General features: G+C 39.6%; 1 pseudogene; it reads left to right on the forward strand.

Moving 5' to 3' along the window:
* The first annotated feature begins 2,122 nt into the window (after positions 1-2,122).
* LOC103602674 lies at positions 2,123-2,572 on the forward strand (annotated as a pseudogene).
* The last annotated feature ends 17,917 nt before the right edge of the window (positions 2,573-20,489 follow it).

A 20,489-nucleotide genomic window follows, 5' to 3' on the forward strand; every position in this document is an offset into this window, starting at 1 on the left:
CATGGGAACCTTTCCTTTTCATAACAAGTATTTGAAACAAATAACTTTATTATGAGGATGCTTCATAAACTATAGGGCAATATTCTTGGGGGGAGGAGGGACAAACACCTTATAATACATTCTCCTGAGCATAATCTCTTTTTGTGACATGGTTGTATGTATAATGGATATGTTTCAGGAAACCAGTGCTTCACTTTAGACATACCCTTGGATATTTATTTGGTCACATACATTTTTTTACACCCTATAAATTTCCAACATAAAAATGCCTGATTTCACTGATTTAATCACTGTGGTTAGAAATACTGGTTTTCATTTTGTTTTGTTCTGCTTTTTTCGTGTCTGAGAACAAGCAAAGGTGCTTCAAACTACCAAATCAATTTATCAGGTTGTAACCAGAATTTAAAAAAATAATGAAATAGACTAAAAAAGATCAGAGTGCACATACTTCCTTACTGTTTATTCACAAGTATTTAAAATGCTTTCGTTTATAATGATACTTAAGTAAAGCTAACAAGATTCTGTGAAATGTAAAAAAGATACAATCAGGGAAAAAGAGACCTAAGACAAAGCTATTCTAACATGAAAATAAGTCTTGTCTCTGTGCTGGGATGTTTGGAAGGGCATTCTGTATTTAAGGAGGCACTACTGCCTTGTGGTTAAAAGCGAAGGCGCTGCGGTCAAATAATTGTAGACTTGTATCCCTGACTGCACTGTCTTCACCTTTCATGAGCTGGATGACTTCTTCATTCCTCAGTATCTTTGTGAGATACTATCTATCTCACAGAGTCGTGAAGGTTAAACATGATAATATGGCTAAAACACTCCAATTTATGCTTGGTATCTAGTCATTCGAATGGTAAATGTCATTATGTTCTTAAAATATGCTAGCAAGGATCCAAATTAAGGCAGCTATTGTGAGGTGTTTTACTGCCTGTCTTCACTCAGCTGGTGTCACTGTTGATTTTTAGGGTCCTTGGGGAAGGATAAGATGGAGAGGCCAGAGCCTGGGTCAACTTCACTGACTCCTCCTCTCCCTATCAATGCACGGCCCCTCCCTGCTCCTGAAATGAGATTTCAAAATGGCCCCTCTACCTCTAACATGAGCATTCCCAGGGGACTGTGGAGGCTACCAGGTGCCAGCCTTGGTCCACATCCACTGTTTCTTCTTCGCCTTTTCTTCCAAGGCCCACTGCCTCTGCCTTGCCTATCACTACATAATTCTATCAGCTATTTCATGTTGGACTTGCATGCTAGACCATCTACTCCTTGACAACAGGGACTGTGCCTTAGTTTTATTCCCCAGTGGTGTATTACACACAGTAGGAGTTCAACAAATGTTTGCTAAATGAATAAAATAAGTGAGCTCTCACATCACATAAACTGCCCCTACTGATCTCCATAAATGCCATGATCCAAAATAAAGACAGATTTAATACGTGTTGGGAAGTCTGGCTTTGGTATAAGTTTGATGATGGATAGTGAACTTTATTCTTATAGAATATTTCTGTCACAAATGTCAAGGTGGTTTGCATAGTCATACCCAGGTTTTATAAACAACATGTTTCCTTCTCTATACAAATATAAGGGCACAAAGATGACAATAGGACTGAATGAAAATGCTCTTTTCTGCACAAACAGCTTCCTAAAGATGATACTGTAATGATGATCTCCGTGGCTTAATTTAGTTTAAATGTCCATTGAAACAGAAGTACCAGTAGGGCAGAGTTTCTAACTGATTGCATATAGATGTTTAAGAAAATAAAAAGAAACAGTGCATTCCAAACTTATCTCAAGTCTCCCTTTCACCTAAAGCAATACGGAGGTTGAATAATTAATAAATGATTAAAGTGCGTAGGAACAGTGTAAAAGCATAGCTAAGCAAGTCTTAATGAGCAAGTTTAGGATAATGTGGTCTATGGATTGAATGAGAGAGAATTTTCTTTTATTCATTCATCCATTTATTTATTCTTTTAACTGGTGATATAGTTGAGATATGTTTGTCCCCTCTAAGCTAATGTTGAAGCTTAATTCACAACGACAATGTTAAGATGGTGTGAAACCCTACTACGATAAATTGAAAGGTGGGTCCTGCTTTTTTTGCTGCCTGACCTCCGCCATCATGCATGCTCCAGGGAAGGACCTGTCCTACTCGGCTCTGCCGTATCGCCACAGCATCCCCACCTGCCTGAAGTTGATGTCTGATGACATGAAGGAGCAGCTTTACAAACTGGCCAAAAAGGGCCTGACTCCCTCACAATCGGTGTGATCCTGAGGCACTCACATGGGGTTGTCCAAGTACGCTTTGTGTCAGGGAATAAAATCTTGAGAATCCTTAAGTCCAAAAGACTTGCCCCTGATCTTCCTGAGGATCTCTACCACTTAATTAAAAAAGTGGTTGCTGTTCGAAAGCATCTTCAGAGGAACAGAAAGGATAAGAATGCCAAATTCCGTCTAATTCTGATTGAGAGTCAAATTCAATGACTGGCTAGATATTATAAGACCAAGCAAGTCCTCCCCCCAAATTGGAAATATGAGTCATCCCCAGCTTCTGCATTGGTTGCATAAATTTATTTACTCAAGCAATAAAATCATTTAGCTAAAAGTAAAAAGAAAGAAAGAAAAAGAAACAAAGAAAGAAAGAAAGAAAGAAAGAAAGAAAGAAAGAAAGAAAGAAAGAAAGAGGCCTTTAAGAGGTGATTAGATTGTGAGGACTGTGCCCTTATGAATGGATTAATCCATTGATGGTTCAATGGTGGTCATGGTTGTGGTTCTGATACCTTTATAAGGAGAGCAAGTAAGGAGTTACTCTCTTTCTCTTGCTCAGCCATTTTGCCATGTGATGCCCTCCATCTCTGTGGAGAGTCATCACCCACCAACAGGGCTCTCACCAGATATGTTCCCTGGACTGTGGGTCTACCAGCCTCCAAAACTGTAAGAAATAAATACTGTTTCTTTACAAATTACTCAGTTTCAGGTATTCTACTATAAACAATATAAATGGACTAATACATCTGGCCTCCCCAGTAAAATATAAGCTCCATAGGATGATTATCCAAGGCCAGCTACATGGACCAGATGGAAGGATGTGATGAAAGCATTCATTACAGTGTAACTTATCAAGGTTGCTAGTGTAGTTTTTCCAGAGTCACTTCCTAAACCCATCCATTCAATGGACATTTGCTCCTAAAGTGTTGGGTGTTCTGGGCCCTGGGAAAGCCAAAAATAATAAATAAGAACAGAGAAAACACACCTTCTGAGCTTGGCAGAGACCTTATTTTGTTTTGACTAAAACCCCCACCACAGTAAACACAGGATCGACTTAGTAAATGCTTTTTACTGTCCACAAGTTTTCCTGACTCCCATTACTGCTCCCTGTCTCACCACAATAGATCTTACCTCAGGATGTGCTCAGAAGTATTTATTTTTTAAAATCTCATCAATTTGACTAGGTTGAGAACTCCTAAGGAAAGAAAGAAGTTCAGGACTATTAACATTTCTGTTCTGCACTTCACCTGATTCCTATCATTAAAACAGAAGTACAGATCTGAAGTGGGATCATTATTCTTGGTGGATACACTTCGCAGCATCCCCCAACTCACAAACCCCTCAGCTTATTTAAACAACACACAGCCTAAAAATTAAAGCTGTATGCTGTCCAAGAAACATCAGTAAGGAGATCAGTTAGGCCTCAGTATCCCTTTCAGTAGTAATTTGATGCAGCATATTTTCTTGCACTTTATTATATCCCACCGGGTTTTATTTATTTAAATCCCAGAATCTTTTGCTGACATGACAAGGCAGAAGCAGAAATGTTTTATAAAACTTAAACGAACCTGAAAGTGGACACTTGTTCTATAAATCTTTAAAATGAGGGGTTATTCCTTGGAATCCACTTTTATAAGGCTCTTCCATCTTGCTTGAAAAGAGAGCACATAAAATACCCACCTTTCTGTTCCAGCAGCACCAAAGTGGTAACAACGGGCTCAGTGCATTTTCATGCAGAATAAACACAAAGTTCAAATCAGACACTAGGTACATAATGTAGCAGTTTTATTGAATGGATGATGGCAGTAAAGTGCTGTAATGAGAAGTGGGGCTTGAGTCTCACTTTTCCACTTTCTGGCAAAGCTATACACTACCTTCTGACATTCCTGGAACCCTCGATTACGTCTCTACAGCAAACAGCCCTCCTGCCACTAGAATCCCTCTTCCTTGATTCATGTGGTTTCAACACTCAAAATACTACATAGAACTCATGGTCCCAATGCTTTAAGAATTAAGAACATGGGGCAGGTGCAGGTAGGTAGTCTGAAAACACTTTTCTGATCTTAATTCAGTCAATCTAAAACAAAAACTTAATAGGCCTCTCCCTCAGAGCCACAGGCCCACAGTCTTTAAGTTGTTAAGTTAGTAGGTTCTTAAGATTATCAGTGGACACTATATGTTGAAACTTCTCTAAGCCGTGTTTCATCCTTTGTTTCCCTCAACCCTCCTGTCTAGTCAGTGGTCCTGTTAATTCTCCCTGTGTGCCCTTCCTCATGCTTGTCCCCTCCCCTCTCATACCTCTACTTCAGTTCCTGTCCTTGCTCCTCACACTGGCTTCCATGCAGTGTCCTTCTAACTGGCTTCCAATCCCCACCCATTTTTGTCCTATGCTCTACCTACAAATTAGTCATTTCCTTTTTCCGTCCCTCTCAACTTTGCCAATCCTTCTTCCACAACATCACACCCTGAATGAATTCATCTTGTGATTCTCCATCATGAAAATCTCCATGTGACAAGCATAATAGATTTATAAATCATCAAGGAGCCTGGGAGCCCCACATAATACTTGAAAGAGTTTTAAAAATGTCACAGTGTGTAAGAACAGTGATCCAACCCGCTCAACACGGTTTTTTTCCCCGCTGACGTTTTTAAAGGTAGCAAGTTATGACCACTACATTTTAGAAGGCTCAAATTCTCTTTTTTTTTGTCCTTTTTGAGACCGGCCGCACCACGCTCAGCCAGTGAGCACTGTGAGCACACCGGTCATCCCTATATAGGATCCAAACCCGCGGCGGGAGCGCTGCTGCTCTCCCAGCGCCACACTCTCCCGAGTGTGCCACGGGCTCGGCCCTCAAATTCTCTTTTATTGTTAACTGATTATGGTTCAGCCTTGACAATTCATAAGCCATAATAACCTTTAAAAACCTATATTGATTCAACCTAACAAAGTTGTATTAAGTACCTCCTATATGCCTGACACTGCTCAGCGATGGAGATACATCAGTAAACCATACAGACTTGCCTCTTCTTCAAATCAGAAGATAGTAACAACCTTAAGGCAGAGGCCATGTCTTGGTTACCTGTAAGTCAGGCAAAATGCCAGCCCGAGGGAACAGTTAGTATGCCCTTAGTGCTCCACACATGTCCACTAATCCTGTTCAGCATTGGGAAGCAGTTGGATGAACACTGATGACACTAGAATCCCTGCCTGAGTTTGAATCCTGGGTCTCTTGCTAAATGCGTGGCCTCAGGCAAAGTATTTAACTTCCCTGTTTTAGTTTCTTCAAATGTCAATAGAAAAACCAGCAATAATGGATTCCTCTGACAATTAAATAAGTTAAAACTTAGAGTATTTAGAATGGTAGGTAACAAATAGTAAGTGCTCAAAATATTAGTTATTTTTCTATACAGTATTCCTGTAATACTCGTACTTTTAGAAAAAGAAAATGTTTCTCCACTATTTGAACAAGCATCTCCCTCCCATGGCAAATGATGAATTCATTAAGATTCACAATTTATATCAAAAGGTCACAACCCAGCTCTGTGGTGACAAGAAACATGAAAAAGAAATATACAAATGCTCTTGCAGACACACACATACACAGTAAGAAGTATCCATTTGTACCAAAAAAAAACCCCAAAACCACTTCAAGAAAGTTTTAAAAGAAGAAGATAAGCAAGGATGAAAGCCATATCCAGCAGCAACCATTTTCAGTGTGACCTGGTGAGTTTTCAGCTTCAAACAGGTCAGATCAAGTGCTCCCCAATGGCATTACCTGGGGATCTGTCACTCACACATCAAACTCCCTTTCACTGGCCTCTTCTAACATAGAGCATGCTGTGGGATGCAGAAACATCACTGTTTCCTTGCCCAGAGTACTAAGGGTGGGGGAGAGAGTATGAGGCATAGGAAAAAGAAACACAATGACCCAGGGACATCAGCAAATGTGCTTTTTTGTGTCCACAAAAGGTATGTATTACAAAGTGTCACATGGTTTTTCTAGGAACCTAATTTCAGTCTTGCACAGTTTGACAAGGAACCCCTTCTGAGTTCATCAATGATTGTCTCCTTAGGACGAAAACACCCACACCAAGAATGGAGAGCTGGCCCTGTCAGCAACGGCTGGAGGAGAAGTGTACAGAGGGTGAGCCTGCTGATGCCCACCTGAAATGCCCTACTTCTTTGTCCAACACATTCCTCTCTTTTAATAAGCTCAAGTGAAATATAGGAATCAAGTTATAGGGTTTTTTCTACAACTAATTCTGTGGGATATATTAATGAAGAGCTAACTTGTATTTATCAACCACTTATCACCAAAGAAGTTCTCATTGCATTACCTCTTATCATACTCCCTATTTCACTTCATTTGATACACACTCATTCAGCCTTTAGTGAGTTCTAACTGTATGCAGGGCATCAACTGTTTTTCTCATTGTATCGTGAGCCATAGACTGGCTATGGAACCTTGAGTTAGAAGTTAATGGGGAATAGGAAAGTACCACAGAGAACAATCTGAGTGGGCAAATGACATGATCAGATGTGTACAGTTTTAGGAAGAATTTTTACAATAGAATGGAGACGGGGACCATTTGGGAGACCAAAACAATAAATGGGAAACTTAACCATGACTGAGGCGTTAAGAGTCACAGAAAGGTCCAGACCCAAGAATCCTGGGGGCAATCATGGATATATGTCTTGCTGACTAACTGGATACAAAGGGTGAGAGACAGGGAGGAGGTAACACGGTCCTCTGTGCTTCTAACCTGAGAGACTATCAAGCCACATCAGGGAAGAAGGAGAAACTTACTGTCGGGGGGAAGAAACAGTGATTTCTATTTGAGAAAGGCATCAACCTTTCTGATGAGGTGGCGTTTGGGCTCCAGAGGGAGGTCAGAAGCAGAAAGGATGACAGTGGGAAATGAGGGCGTGGACGGTGGGAAGACAAAGTGAAAAGCAGTGGACTGGGAAGTATCTTAAGCACTTGGTAGACATTTGTCAATTTTATCCTCACGACCCTCTGAAATCCGAGAAAACATGCTCAGAAAGGTTAAATAATTTACCCAAGTTTTCACCGCTAAATAGTGGAGCAAGGATTTGAATTTGTGTCTACCCGATTCTTGTATCCATGCTGATAAGTAATATTTATTTGCTCCTAACATCGGGATTCTTAAATATTTATAAAGAAAGAGGGGAGAACCTGATGAAGATACTGGAAAGATCTAGCTCGAGGACTGGGCAGAGGTGGGAAATGCACGGCATGAGAGCACCGAGGAGGAGTAGGTGGTCACCAGGTGGAATGCTGCCAAATCTGTTGTACTTTGTGATCGGAAAGTCATCGGTTGGTGTTAAGAAACAATTTTATTAGCACAATGGGATATAGTAACTATTCATTCAGAAGTTACAAGGATGATAGCAAGTATAAAATCCCTTGACTCTGAAGGGAGAGATTCAAGATGCAGGTGGGGTTTTCCTTCTGTTTTTTAAAGATTAGAAGAAACCTTGCTCAAGTTCCAATTTGAGAAGAAGGAAGTGGTGAAGGAGACAGTTGTATAAGACAAAGGGACAAGAATGGCTGATGTGACGAAACCACGGATGAGACAATAAGGGTTGGTTGAAGAACACAGCTTTGACCTTGAGAATGAAGGACATGTTTTGCTCTGATCCAGAGGAAGTGATGAAAACATGAATAATAATTCTGACAAAAAATGTTAAATGAAGAGATAGAAGCCAAGGACAAGCCTACCGGACACCCTTGATATTCTTGGTGGAGCTATCTGTATTGTAATGACGGGTGACCAGGATTCTGGACTGGAGGGTTTATAATGAGTGGAAAAAATCTAGGGCAACACATGTGAGGACTGTGAAAATGAGCTAATTCTCGGCACCAGGGCCTGGCCAGAGGTAGAAACTTGTATCAGATGCAACTGGTTTAGAAAGCTGATTTCTCCAGAAATTTAACCTACGTACATACCAATCTGTGCTGACAGGAGAGCATGTGCAAGAATGTCGACACGTGCACACGTGCAGATGAAGACAGCCATCTGTGAAACAGGGCTGAATTGTAATTCCACCAGCTTTGCGTCTAGGTGGATATTATTACTCTCCGGAGAAGAGTCCGTAGGAGGACCAAATGCCAATTTGTAAAATGGGGCTGTCTAGTGTTCCTTATTTGTAGTTTTTAGTACTATGTAACAATCTATCAAAGGGCAAATGTATGCAAGTTTACTCAAAATGTACAATAAGACGGCATGGAACAGAAGAAAGAGAGCAGAAAAGGAAGGAAAAGAAAGCTCCTCGTGTCCCTGGGAACTGAGGGCTCCATCCTAATGAGAGTGCTCTGTACTTACTGTAACAAGAGAAAGGACAAGGAAATGTCCTCCTGCTTAAAAAGAAAGCAAGGCCTGTCAATAATAACTTAAGGGCTGTCATTATCTTTCTGAACAATCACTCCTACCATGTGAGAGGTCCAGGCGCCAGTGCTAAAATGCAGCTAATGAATTCCGTGGGAGTTCTTTATGAGAGTGTGAGCTCACCACAGGGTGGTGAGTGCCACTTTCTCAGTCCTGCCATTCCCACCTCGCCATGGAGGATAAGCAGGACCAATGAATTCTGTGCCAGGCCCTGGCTCATGAGACTGCTAGAAATTCTTTGCAATTTAAAGCCACTGCTGTGACATTACCTACAAGGCTCCCTTTCCATTAATCTGTTCCATCCAACAGTAGGAACTGGCAACCCCGTGGCTGACTGATGCTACAAGTGCTAACCAGGTGTCCCAGCAATGAGGACACCTACCACAGCTGAACAACTGTGAGTTCTCTCATTTGCTTATTGTCAGAAATCTTCTGGGTATTTGGAAAGGCTATAGTACCAATTTCAGCATCCTCTCCAGATGAAACAATCACTAAAAAGTTTGAGATCAATGACTGAATGACCAATGCCACTTACCATAATCAATGGGGGCATATTTATTGTCAAAATAACAGGGTTCTGGTTTGGGATCCCAGAGAGTCTTTCTGCTTGTTTTAGAACAAGCAGCCTATGGTGGTTTGAAGTATCCACAGTCCTTTAATCACTATCCTTAGCTTAACAAAACATCTCAGTAGCTTTAGAGCACTTACAAACACAGTATTTCATCTAATCCTTATTGCAACTAGCAACACGTGTGAGGGTGGGACAGTGTTATTTTTATTTTATAGGTGGGGAACTACGGGTCCCTGCCAAACTGTCATCATGCCTAACCCTGAGTGCTCTCAGATTTGGGGGTTGTACTTACATTTTAAGACATCTAAATGTGATTTCACATGCACACTGTAAAAAGATTTTTATGCTGAGCCTAAGTGTGTTGCCCTGCAATTTCTCCCAAGGGGTCTTATTTTTTTTCCTTTGCAACAACGAAATAGAAATCTGTTCTCTTCCACAGGACAGCAATTTAGACATTCTTTTAATCTTAAATCTACCATCCACGACGATAGCAATCTGATGCTCTGTGGCAGTTTTTTGAAACGTGAGAATGTGTGACTGTCCAAGGTATTAGCTACATATGGCTATCTAAATTTTAAAAAATAAAAATGAAATAAAATTAAAAATTCAGATCCTCGTCACACTAGCCACATTCAGCCCCATGTGATGTGTAGCTACCATGTTGGACCATGCAGAACATTTACAACATTAGAGAAAAGTTCTTTTGGACAGTACTGTTCTAGGCCCTTGAACGCTTTGGTCTGAATTTCTGGCCTGCATTCTGGTCTTGATGTAGTCATCCTTTCCTATCACCTATTTTCAATCCCACCTTTACAAAGAGAGTGTCTGTTTTATCTGATTTCTTTTTTACTGTGAGGGGTGTTGGTGGGGAAAAGAAAAAGGACTCCACGCCACATTCTGTCAGCTTAGAAATACTTAATTGGTTTGTGGGCTGACTGACAAGATTTAATATTCTCATCTCTTCAAATCTAAACCAGCTTGAGGCCAAATCACTGCCTATATTAAATACACACAAATTCTATTATTAAAATGGAAGCAAAAGTTCTTTTTACTTAAACTGACAAAGGAGAGAAGATAGACTTCATATCTTTACTTTTTATTTCTGAGGAGGCTGGGCACAGCAAACAAAGAAAAAAAAAAGACAGTGAAGGAAGAAAAAAAAACTCATTACTGAGACTCGGAACAGTCTTAACCTAACCCAGACTAATCTTTACTTCAGCGTCTTACCCAGTTTCTTTTTAAATGTATACAACTTGAAAATGTGGGCACCAGAACTGATGACCCGGTTGCAAAATTTACAACATAATATGGCACGAAAGGACCTTTGAGACCATCTTATCCCAAATCTCCATTTGATAAGAAAACACAGGCTCAGAAGATCTCAGTCATTTTGGCCCAGAACCTGGCCTCTCAGCTCCAGCTTGCTGTCTACCTGGTGCTTACACAAGCCCACGGAAACACCTATTTCACTTTCAACATTTCATTTGTTTTTACCCTATCCTCCTCTCGAACACTCTTTATATGACACCCAATTCTCCAAATTCAGGTAAGTGGAATGGATCCTTCTAAAGTAATCAGGTATGCCCAAGTAAGATTACCATAAATCACACACAGAGAAGGGGTAAGATTTGATTAAGTATAGTCATTTTCTTATTCTGATTCTCTTAAGAGATTTCCTAGAGGCCCTAGGAACAGAATTCAGTGCCCATTTTCAGAATGTTTGTATCACATTGAGGTCAGCCACACCAGAAGTACCAAAAAAACCCAGAAAGCTTTATACATTTTCTTTGGCAATAAGGAATTTGTAGTCCTTGGGAAACAAGAATGTAGACGGGGGACAAAGAATTGAGCATTAGGTTAATAAAGATGGTGATGCTGTATCAATAATGACAGCCAACAGCAGAGTGCCTGCTATGACCCTGACAGTGGTCTCAGTGTCTTCCAGGCATTATCTCCTTACATCTTTGCAGCCCATAAGACAGATATGTACCATGCTATTCCTATTCTATAGATGAGGACAATTAGAGGATCAATACCCATCTTCATCCACTAAGCCATCAACCTACATTTTAGAAAAGCTGGTGGACTGGCGCACAACTTGTAGAATCAAAATAGGCAGCTCACAACAGGTCTACGAAAAGGGAGAATTGTAGAAACTGCTTCTGGAACCAAATTTTTTAAAAATTGGTAAGACAAAATCTAGGCTTAGTGGTCCTCAGTTTTAAAACAAAAACCAAGTAAGCCAAACTAGGAAAAGCTTGTCATTTTATTTTAAAATGCATCTTATTTTACTTGTATTAACATTTTAAAACGTGTTACAATAAAATCATCTTGGCATGACAAGTACTCTAAAAGAGAAATAAAATTATCTTTTGCGGCTGAGCAAGGAGTCAATACATGAAAAGGAAGCTGTGGTTTGTGCCATATTTCACTCTGATGTTCTTGCAATTTGTTTTCTGAATAGAATGAGAGCTAAGGGAGAAACTGGAAAGTGGCAAAGGTCTTATGGTCCACCCAGGCCCACCCTGCAGTCTTTTGCCTGGACTGGGACTACTTATTTTTTAATGAACAGGTGAAGAGCGTATAGAGAAGAATCTACTCCTGTCTTCCATCTCCTTCTGTACTTCCCCAGGAGGAGCCTCCAATCACGTTTGTCTCCAGGCCCACAAGCAAAAGCTCTACAGCATCCAAATGTAAAAATCTGGCCCCATAAAAAAGATGTAGTTTGTTTTCATCTCCCTTCCCCACATTTCAATTGGCTATTTAACCAGTTAGTAAACCACCAAGGGCACACAAACATTAACCTTCCACTTATTCTACAACAGAAATAGAGCCATTATTCTGGTCAAAAACTAAGTTAACAATTTTGATTCAGTCTTGGAGTTCCTACAATCCTTAAACAAAAATATGTGAACTTAATTTGCCTTACAGCTTTAATTTCTCTATCCCTTTACCTTTCCCCTCTCAGGTTTGTGGGCAAAAAGTAGTACAGGCACCATGCTGCAGAGATGAGCCATGTTTCTTAATACATAAAGAGCTGATGTCCTATTGATGAAATAGGAATGAGTTGAAAGGACAATGGGGGTTTTTTCCTATTGATCCACCCACTTAATAAATTTTACCATAATTGTAAATCTCCATATTCCTTTTTTTAATAAAGACTAATGAAAATAGTAGTAACAGATGTGATTCATGGGTCTTACCATACAATAGAATAATAATTTTTTACTGTGTTCATCATAGTATCTGCAATCCCCTTAAATGATATGAACTTTCAGTGTTAAGTGGAGTACTTGAACAATAATCAGATGTGTGGTGTGTGATGGTGAAAAAAGGATATGAGAGATAAAGGTGCAGCACATGAAAATAAAAGGGAAGGTTTCTATGTGAGTTACCTTTCTAGGATTTGGACCAAAATGTAAGACGTAGAATCTTGTTTCTAATGCCCTGCCCTTCATATTTTCATATTCTTTTATAATTTAATTATACTAGAGAAGTGTTGTGTTTTTAGGCTCTCTCTGATCTCCATACCATCAAAACCTGGTCTTGGAAAAATTTTATTATTGTATTTAGACTCTGGTCTAAAAGTCTGAGAAAGGGCTTTTCTCAGGATATATAGAATAAAGTTGTAAGACAAGAAATAAATCACTTTTATAATTACAGACAGGAACTTACCTCACCAGTTCTTAACTGATAGTTCTGAAACACTTTATACTCATGGAGAAATTTAAAATACTGAAGGGTCTCCAAAAGTTCTGAAGAAGTCACAGTAATTATAATGTAATTAATACTAGTACCATTTAGCCACATGTCTTCAGAGTCTACGAAAAGTAACGGTAATTAACACACTGCTCACCTGGTGTGTCATTTTGAAAATGTGCTCGGTGCACCTCTGCAGACAAAGAGGCAATGTCTCACCTGGTAAACAAAGACTTGACATTACGCTGTGTCTCTTACCTCTTATTTTAGTCAACTGAAACATCAATGGGTGCTTCATCTGTATATTCAGCTATACAAAACATTTTTTAATATATACACAGATATTTCAGGATATGTCTGAAAAAAAAATAAAGACATACTTTGTGCCATGGTATACCACTGTAGAGTTACTGTTCTGAAGCATAGGTAATATTTTTGGAGCTCTTACTATATGTTAAGTGCTATTCTAAATGGTTTATGTGTTTTAACTAAGTTAAGGCTAAATTCTTCTCTCCACTATATAAGAGCAATAGTGACAAATATTTGGTAAATATTTTGCAATCACAGTTCAATACTTTAGGGCAATCTATGGGTTAACTTTAGTCACACTTTTAAACAGCCAGCTTTATTATTTAAAAACAAGTCTTTCTCAACTTATCTCCATTTGAGAAATGGAGAAGTGATCAGTTTGCTCTTAAAATATTTCATCCCTTACTACTGATGCCCTGGAGGCTGGGTACATATATTCTTTCTACATTCCTATTATACCACCAGAAATGCTGATGGCAGAGAACTAAGAAGAGTAAATGGGATACGTCCTGGAAAACATTTTTAAAACTCCTGGGGCTCATGGGGTTCAAACAAATCCCCCATCTCTTTCCCCTTTCCTTCCTTCAGAATGGAGAAAGCCTGATTGTTGCCCCATGTCTTATAATCAGGGGTCTGGGCTGGCTCTTCCTTGTACGAAGGCTTGACGTCAACCAATGCTTGGCAAGATCAGCATGAGAGAAACTTAAACTGGGCTAAGTTTCAATCACTGTCAATAAATATTCATTGAGCTGCACAAAAACAAATATATTTTAGACTCCTTTAAAAGGAAGTAATTTTTAAAATAGCTACTATATATGAGGGGCAAAATTAACATAGATACTGGAATGCAGTTCCTCATGGCTTGGTTTAAAAGAGAATTATGGAAGTAAAACACTTCATATGCTGGGTAAATTACTACTCCCTCCTTGATAGAAAAAAGACTTTGAACCCATGGTTATGCACACCAAAACACAAACCATTTATGTCGCTAAGCCAGGGGCTTTAGATACAATATCTTGTTTAATACTCTCAAAACTTCTATGCCAAAGCAAAAAAGAAAATATTTTTAGCAACAAGCAGAGAAGAATGAACTAATTATTCAATAGGTTACTTTGTTTACTTCTCCAGGGGTATATACCGTGACTAACTCTGACTCTTTGAGATGTGGTTATGCCCTAATGTAAACACCTTTTTTTAAATTTTTTTTTCCTTTTTGTCTTTTTTACTGACCAGTAATGGGATCGCAACCCTCGGTGTCGTGCCCATACCGGGGACCGGCAACGGGATTGCAACCATCGGTGTTGCGCCCACACCGCGCTCAGCCAGTGAGCGGGAACCGGTCTCCACATGGGATCCGAACCCTCGGCAGGAGCACCGCCGCATTCCCAAGCGGCGCACTTCTCCAGTGTGCCACCGGGCCGGCCCAACACCTTTTTTTTAAGTTGGTAACTTTTGCCCTAAAAAATTTTTCAAGGCTAAAGTTATGTCCTATATTTTATGGACCTTCAACAAAGTTCTTGTTCAAGCATTTGTGCAGATCCAAAAACTGCTTTTAGCGAAGTCTTGATTACTGCAAGGTAGTGCATGTAGAGGAAGGAGTGCAGGTGGAGGGACCTAAGCTCTCCTGTTGTGTCGGACTTAGCCTCTCCGGGTCTCAGTTTCCCCACCCATGAAACACAGATGATAATGGCCTCTATTTTGCAAAGTTGTAGTGAGGTTTACAGATATTGTATGTAAAGCTAGAGACTAGGCCCCCCCCCCCCAGCTGGCCAGTATCGGGAGGGAACCCTTGACCTTGGAACATAGCAGAGCACCATGCTCTACCAATCAGCTATAATTTTTAAGACCTGCCTGAAGGCATTGTTTTAGGCTCTTCATGAAGTTAAGAACATATTTGAGATCTTTCATCTTTATAACAAAGTGTCAGATTTGCCACCCCTACTCCTAAACTCAGGAGGCAAAGGACAGCTTTCCATCCAGTCACCATCATGAATACCTGTACTTCAGGTGCCCAAAACTGATGCTCAGGCAACATTTTCAAAGTGATTGATGTGGCTGAAAAACTGGAAATCACGAGCTGTGCTAATGGCTGCAGAACACCATAAAATTCTGACGTTTAATTTCGTTATATGAAATAGAAACTATTTTACTCATAAAATACACAATTACATTACCTATTTAAAAACAAATATATTGTGGTGTCCTTTCAGGTTTTGAAACAAGCTGCTGAACTAAGTGTCACCCAAAGTTAAGTTTTTTTTCTATTCATATTTGTTACTTAATTATACAATAAGGCCAGGTTCAACAAAAATATGCATTCCGAAAACATATCTAAGATAATTTTTACCCACTTATTTTTCCCTCCCATGTTTCAGTGGAAAAAAAAAAGAAAGCAGTCATTTCATTATAGTCAGTGAAATGGCTCAGTCCAACTCACAGGAAATCTGTGTTTTGACAGAACTAAGTTTGAGAACTAGCGGTCTTTGGACCATGCAGTAGGTTTTTCCAAGCTCTACCTCAATAGCTAATCAAACATTCAGAGACTTAGAGACCCGATGTCCCGCTACTCTCATCAGAAACACCTGCAAAGAACTACAATTTAACCGTATACCTTGAGCATATATTGACAAACAAAATGGTTAACTCACTTCTTTTCTCTCTGTCTCTCTCTCAAACTGTTCTGAAAGTCCTATGCATCATTCTTGCCAAAGCCTGTTCAAGCCTCTTTACAAATTCTTCTCATCATTTAGTGACAGGGAAATGTTTCTCTGTTCTGCTGAACTTTAAAGTTTCATTTCAATAGATCATATAATAAAAACTGTAAAGGAGAAAAATAAAATCCAATTTCGACTATATAGGCTGCAGGAAACTCAGCTTATGTTTTTTCCCCATTTGCTTTTCTTGGATAGGTTGTCTGGTATAATTACCTTCTTCTCTTTCCTGAATCCTTCATTACTTGGTTAAGTGTTCCACTGCTTACTAGTTTTACACCTTATATGTGAGTCTTTGATTAGAAATATTCTAAATCTGAGAATTTATACTCACTGGATATATACATATTTTTAAAGGCTTTTAAGTCCACATAAATGCCAACAGCTTGAAATGATGGAAAATCAGAGACTTGTTCTATGTTGATGAATATTGTTGAAAGTTCATCTTTCTTGTAGATGGTCATCTCCAAGGAGATCAGCACAGGTCTGTCTTACGTAATTTTTTATCTCCACTGGCTAAAGAAATCCATGCATTATTCAAGGTTTTAACAAATATTTCCATTAATTTATTAGTTAATTAATTGCTTATGTTACTTGTCATGAATTTCAGAAATCAAAGTATGTTTCTCTACTCAATAAAATTCTAAGTAATATTTCTTCCTGAACTTGAGCCTTTTCTACTAAAAGGGAAATTGGAGAGAATCCAAATTCAATATTTTTATGAACTCAAAGATGTGAACCTACATTATTATAAATCATACATAAGGGCTGATTTTTATATGCTGAAATGTCTATTTTTTTTAAAGGGAAACCAAAGAGGTGAGATGTTTCAGTGGGCACCTTTATATATCACTGGTGGTAATATAAACTAGGACACTCTTTCTGATGTGAAATGTGAAAAACCACAGCATATTCTAAAACTCCTTTCACTGAATAATTTCCCTTTACTGAATAATTTTGCAAGAAATGTAGTCCAAGGAAATAATCCCTGAAATACAACATTATGCACAATAATGATGAATTTGAAAAAAACAAATATCCAAAAATAGGTTAAATTATGGCATTATCAATTTAATAGTATACTATGTAGTCATTAAAAATCAGGCTATGGAAAAATATCCAATGACCTTGAAGAAAGTTTATGTGAGACACAGAGAGAAAAGGAAGACTGGAATTATTGTACCACAAAATATTAAGAGTGGTCACTTCTCATTTCATTATAAGTACAATTTAAATTTTTTTCTTTGAAAATGCATGCATTTTCTAAAATCTCTGGAATGCAACTATGTTGCTGCTATAATCAGCAAATCAATAAAATCTATTATAAGAGAGCTTTTGGATATTACTTTTTTAAAAGGGAACCAGCTCTCCTCACATAACAGACTTTTTTTTCCCTCCTTTGTGTTTCTTTGCAAGATGTCTGCAGAGGATGTTCACAATACATTCAACCCAGAACTGAACATCGCCTTCACACTTTCCCAACATCAGACACCACACCACACCTCAAATAAAAGGTCATGGGTAATCCTTGCTGATTCTGACACTGCTATAGCATCCAATGGCAATCTGGATCCAGGGCAACTGTGCCCCACTGGGGCACTTTTGAATCATATTAAGAGACACACCCACTGAGTAAAATACTGGAGTATACTTCAAAGCAAGCTAAATCTAAAGCAGCAATCTAGTAAACATTATCATCCATGGCTTCCCTGGCCTCAGTTTCCTCACTTGTAATTTGGGGTCTTCAGACTACAGATATAAGCTCCCATCCTGCTATGAAGTTCCAGGGCTTCATGATATTGGTCTAAGCAATGAGACAGTGGGATATTGCCAAATGAGAAGAGGACGCCCTGCTTCCGCTCACACTGTGAATTGCCTTGCTTTAGACAGGAAAGTGGCAGTAGATGTCAGCAGTGTTAGAGATGGGCACAGGACTGCAGGGCTGAATCAAAATGCCATGCCCTGAGATATAAGGCAGCTGACATGCGGGGGCAGGGGAGTGTGCTGAGCAACCTCCTCTAGAGCAGTGAGAGATGTGGAACAGGGCCTGTTTAGAGAACGTGGTTAGCACATAAAGAAGCTGTTGATGCCTTCCCTCCCTAGGTCACACCACCATCACCAGAGGGAAAAAAAAATGGCAGCAGATATGTCTAAAAGAAAAGCTAAGGAGAAAAAAAATAGATGTTTTTGTAGTTCTTGCTCTGAAAGGAGGGAGAAGACAGGAAAAGGGTGTCAGGAACACCTGCAATGCAGATTCAGAGGCTCATTTCTCAGAGAGGAAATGGGGGCCAGAAGGTGACCTCGACAAATCTCTCAATTATAAAGCATTCTCTAGGGTGTCTGCTATCTAAAACTACTGAATCCACAAGAGATTAGAATGCACAGGGCCTCCCTCTTTCCTCTGAGTTACTGTGCTAGCAAACCAAACAAGAGCAGAGTGTGGCCAAAACAGTGATTATGTGATCTTCTGGGAGTTGCAGCAGGATAGCGTGTGTGTGTGCACGCGCACGTGTGCACAATCCAAGTGCAACTCTCTCAGTTACTAGAGCCACCTCAGCTCCCTTCTACCCAGGGGTACGCACTGGGGGATCACCAAACAGCAGCACCAGTAAGGATGAGGAACTGCTTCTGTCTATCAACAAGCAACTGACAGGAACCCATTACAGATCCTGGGGGCCCCTGGTAAGGGGAGGAGGGCAGAGGGCTGCAAAAGGCATTGACTGAAAGGTCAGAAAGCCCTTGGGAAAAGGAAAGACAAGGAGCCAGGTAAAATGGAAGAGAAAGCAGGCATTATTTGTCAGCCCCTACTAATTCTAAGTGTGTGTGGGGGGTGGCATGAGGACGGCTGTCACCCTCCGTGCTCCTGTACAACGGAGCATACAGTGTATAAGCCAAGTGTACAGGTTCCTTGCCCACTTGGGGTTTTGTGCAGGTCTCCTTGAACCCAAGCAAGACTGCAGGAAAAAGTATTTTGTCTTCTAGGATTCCATCCCTAAATGGCCCCACAGATAAATTCCTCTAGACAGCCGCAGGGGAGCTCAGAGAAAACTGTTCATCAAGGCCTCAGAAAAATACTGGTTTTTAAAGAGGAAGGATATAAGAGGACAGGATGAAAATGACGGCAAAGGAAAGATTCTGTGCAGACACACACACACTCCTTCATGCACACACCCGCTCACTCTCTCCTGGGACATCACAAGAAGAGCACAGTGGAACAGGGAGTGAAGGTCAGGCAGCAGACAGAAAACGGAGGAGCCCGACAGACTGCCTCTCAATACCTCCACTGGTGAGACTTTGGTGTCTTTAACTAAAGCTTCTAGTTTAGCCACCTTTAAAGTAACAAACACACTGACACAGCCTCGTGGCTTTATTACTGAAACCCCACTAGATAATGGTGGATAGGTGGCCAGAAGGATGTAAGCAAGAGGACAGCAAGATTTCAAGTGCAGTTCTGGGGGACAGAGAGGACAGGAAAAAGAGGTGTCACATAAACTCAACAAGATAAGCAGGCAGTAACAGGTACCTGCTTTGTAGATAATCGTGTTTTTCAATGACTAAAACACTAAAACAAGTTACAGTATTCAATTCAGTTTAGTATAACTGTGACTTACTGCAATTTCTATAAACCTAATCAATGCCTCTGTCTGTCAGGGCATTGTACAAACACCAGAGCTCAATAACTAAATATTAGAAATGTCTGTCAATCTCTCTTTCTGGGATTTGGAGTTTGATATGGTAGGGTTTTGTGGTTTTTGTTATTGTTGTTGTTTTTTAATGTATACTCGTATCTAAATAGCATCTATTATGAAATTTTTTAAGATTTAAGCCTTAATATAACCTACACTGATTGATTGAAAAGTTCTTAGTTATCAGATTACTAGTAGGATGTGAGGGAGGGGATAAAAGCACTGGGAGAGAACAACACAAAACCCACCTTAGAATCTCACAAAATGCTCATGTTTTCAAAGGCCTGAGCCTACAGGTCCAAGGAAGACTACTCTTTTAAGAGATTCTTTTTCTATTTTATCTTAAGCCAAAAAACTCCTGAACCTGAAAACTCAGTAAGAAAGAACACGCATTGGGAAATTAATGTGAACAGAAACACAATACAGTCATACCTCAGCATCCTCAGGGTGTCTGCGGATGCTCAAGTCCTTTATATAAATGGCATGCTATTTGCATATAACGTGTGCATATCCTCCCATATACTTTAAACTACCTCTAGATTATTTACAATACCTAATACATTTTAAATGTTATGTAACTAGTTGTTATAACGTATTTTTAATTTAATATTATTTTTATTGTTGTATTGTTATTTTTTGTTGTTTTCTTCTTCCCCAAATATTTTTTTTTTTAATTTTTATTTTGTCAATATACAATGTATATGATTATTATGGCCCTTCACCGACACCTCCCGCCCTCCTCCCTCTCTCCCCTCCCCCCCAAGAATGTCCTTTCCGTTTGCTTGTTGTAACAACTTCAAAAAAAGTATAGTTGTTATATCTTCTTCCCCACCC

The sequence above is a fragment of the Galeopterus variegatus genome, unplaced genomic scaffold (genome assembly GCF_000696425.1).
Source record: "Galeopterus variegatus unplaced genomic scaffold, G_variegatus-3.0.2 Scaffold4250, whole genome shotgun sequence".
In the NCBI taxonomy this organism is placed as follows: Eukaryota; Metazoa; Chordata; class Mammalia; order Dermoptera; family Cynocephalidae; genus Galeopterus; species Galeopterus variegatus.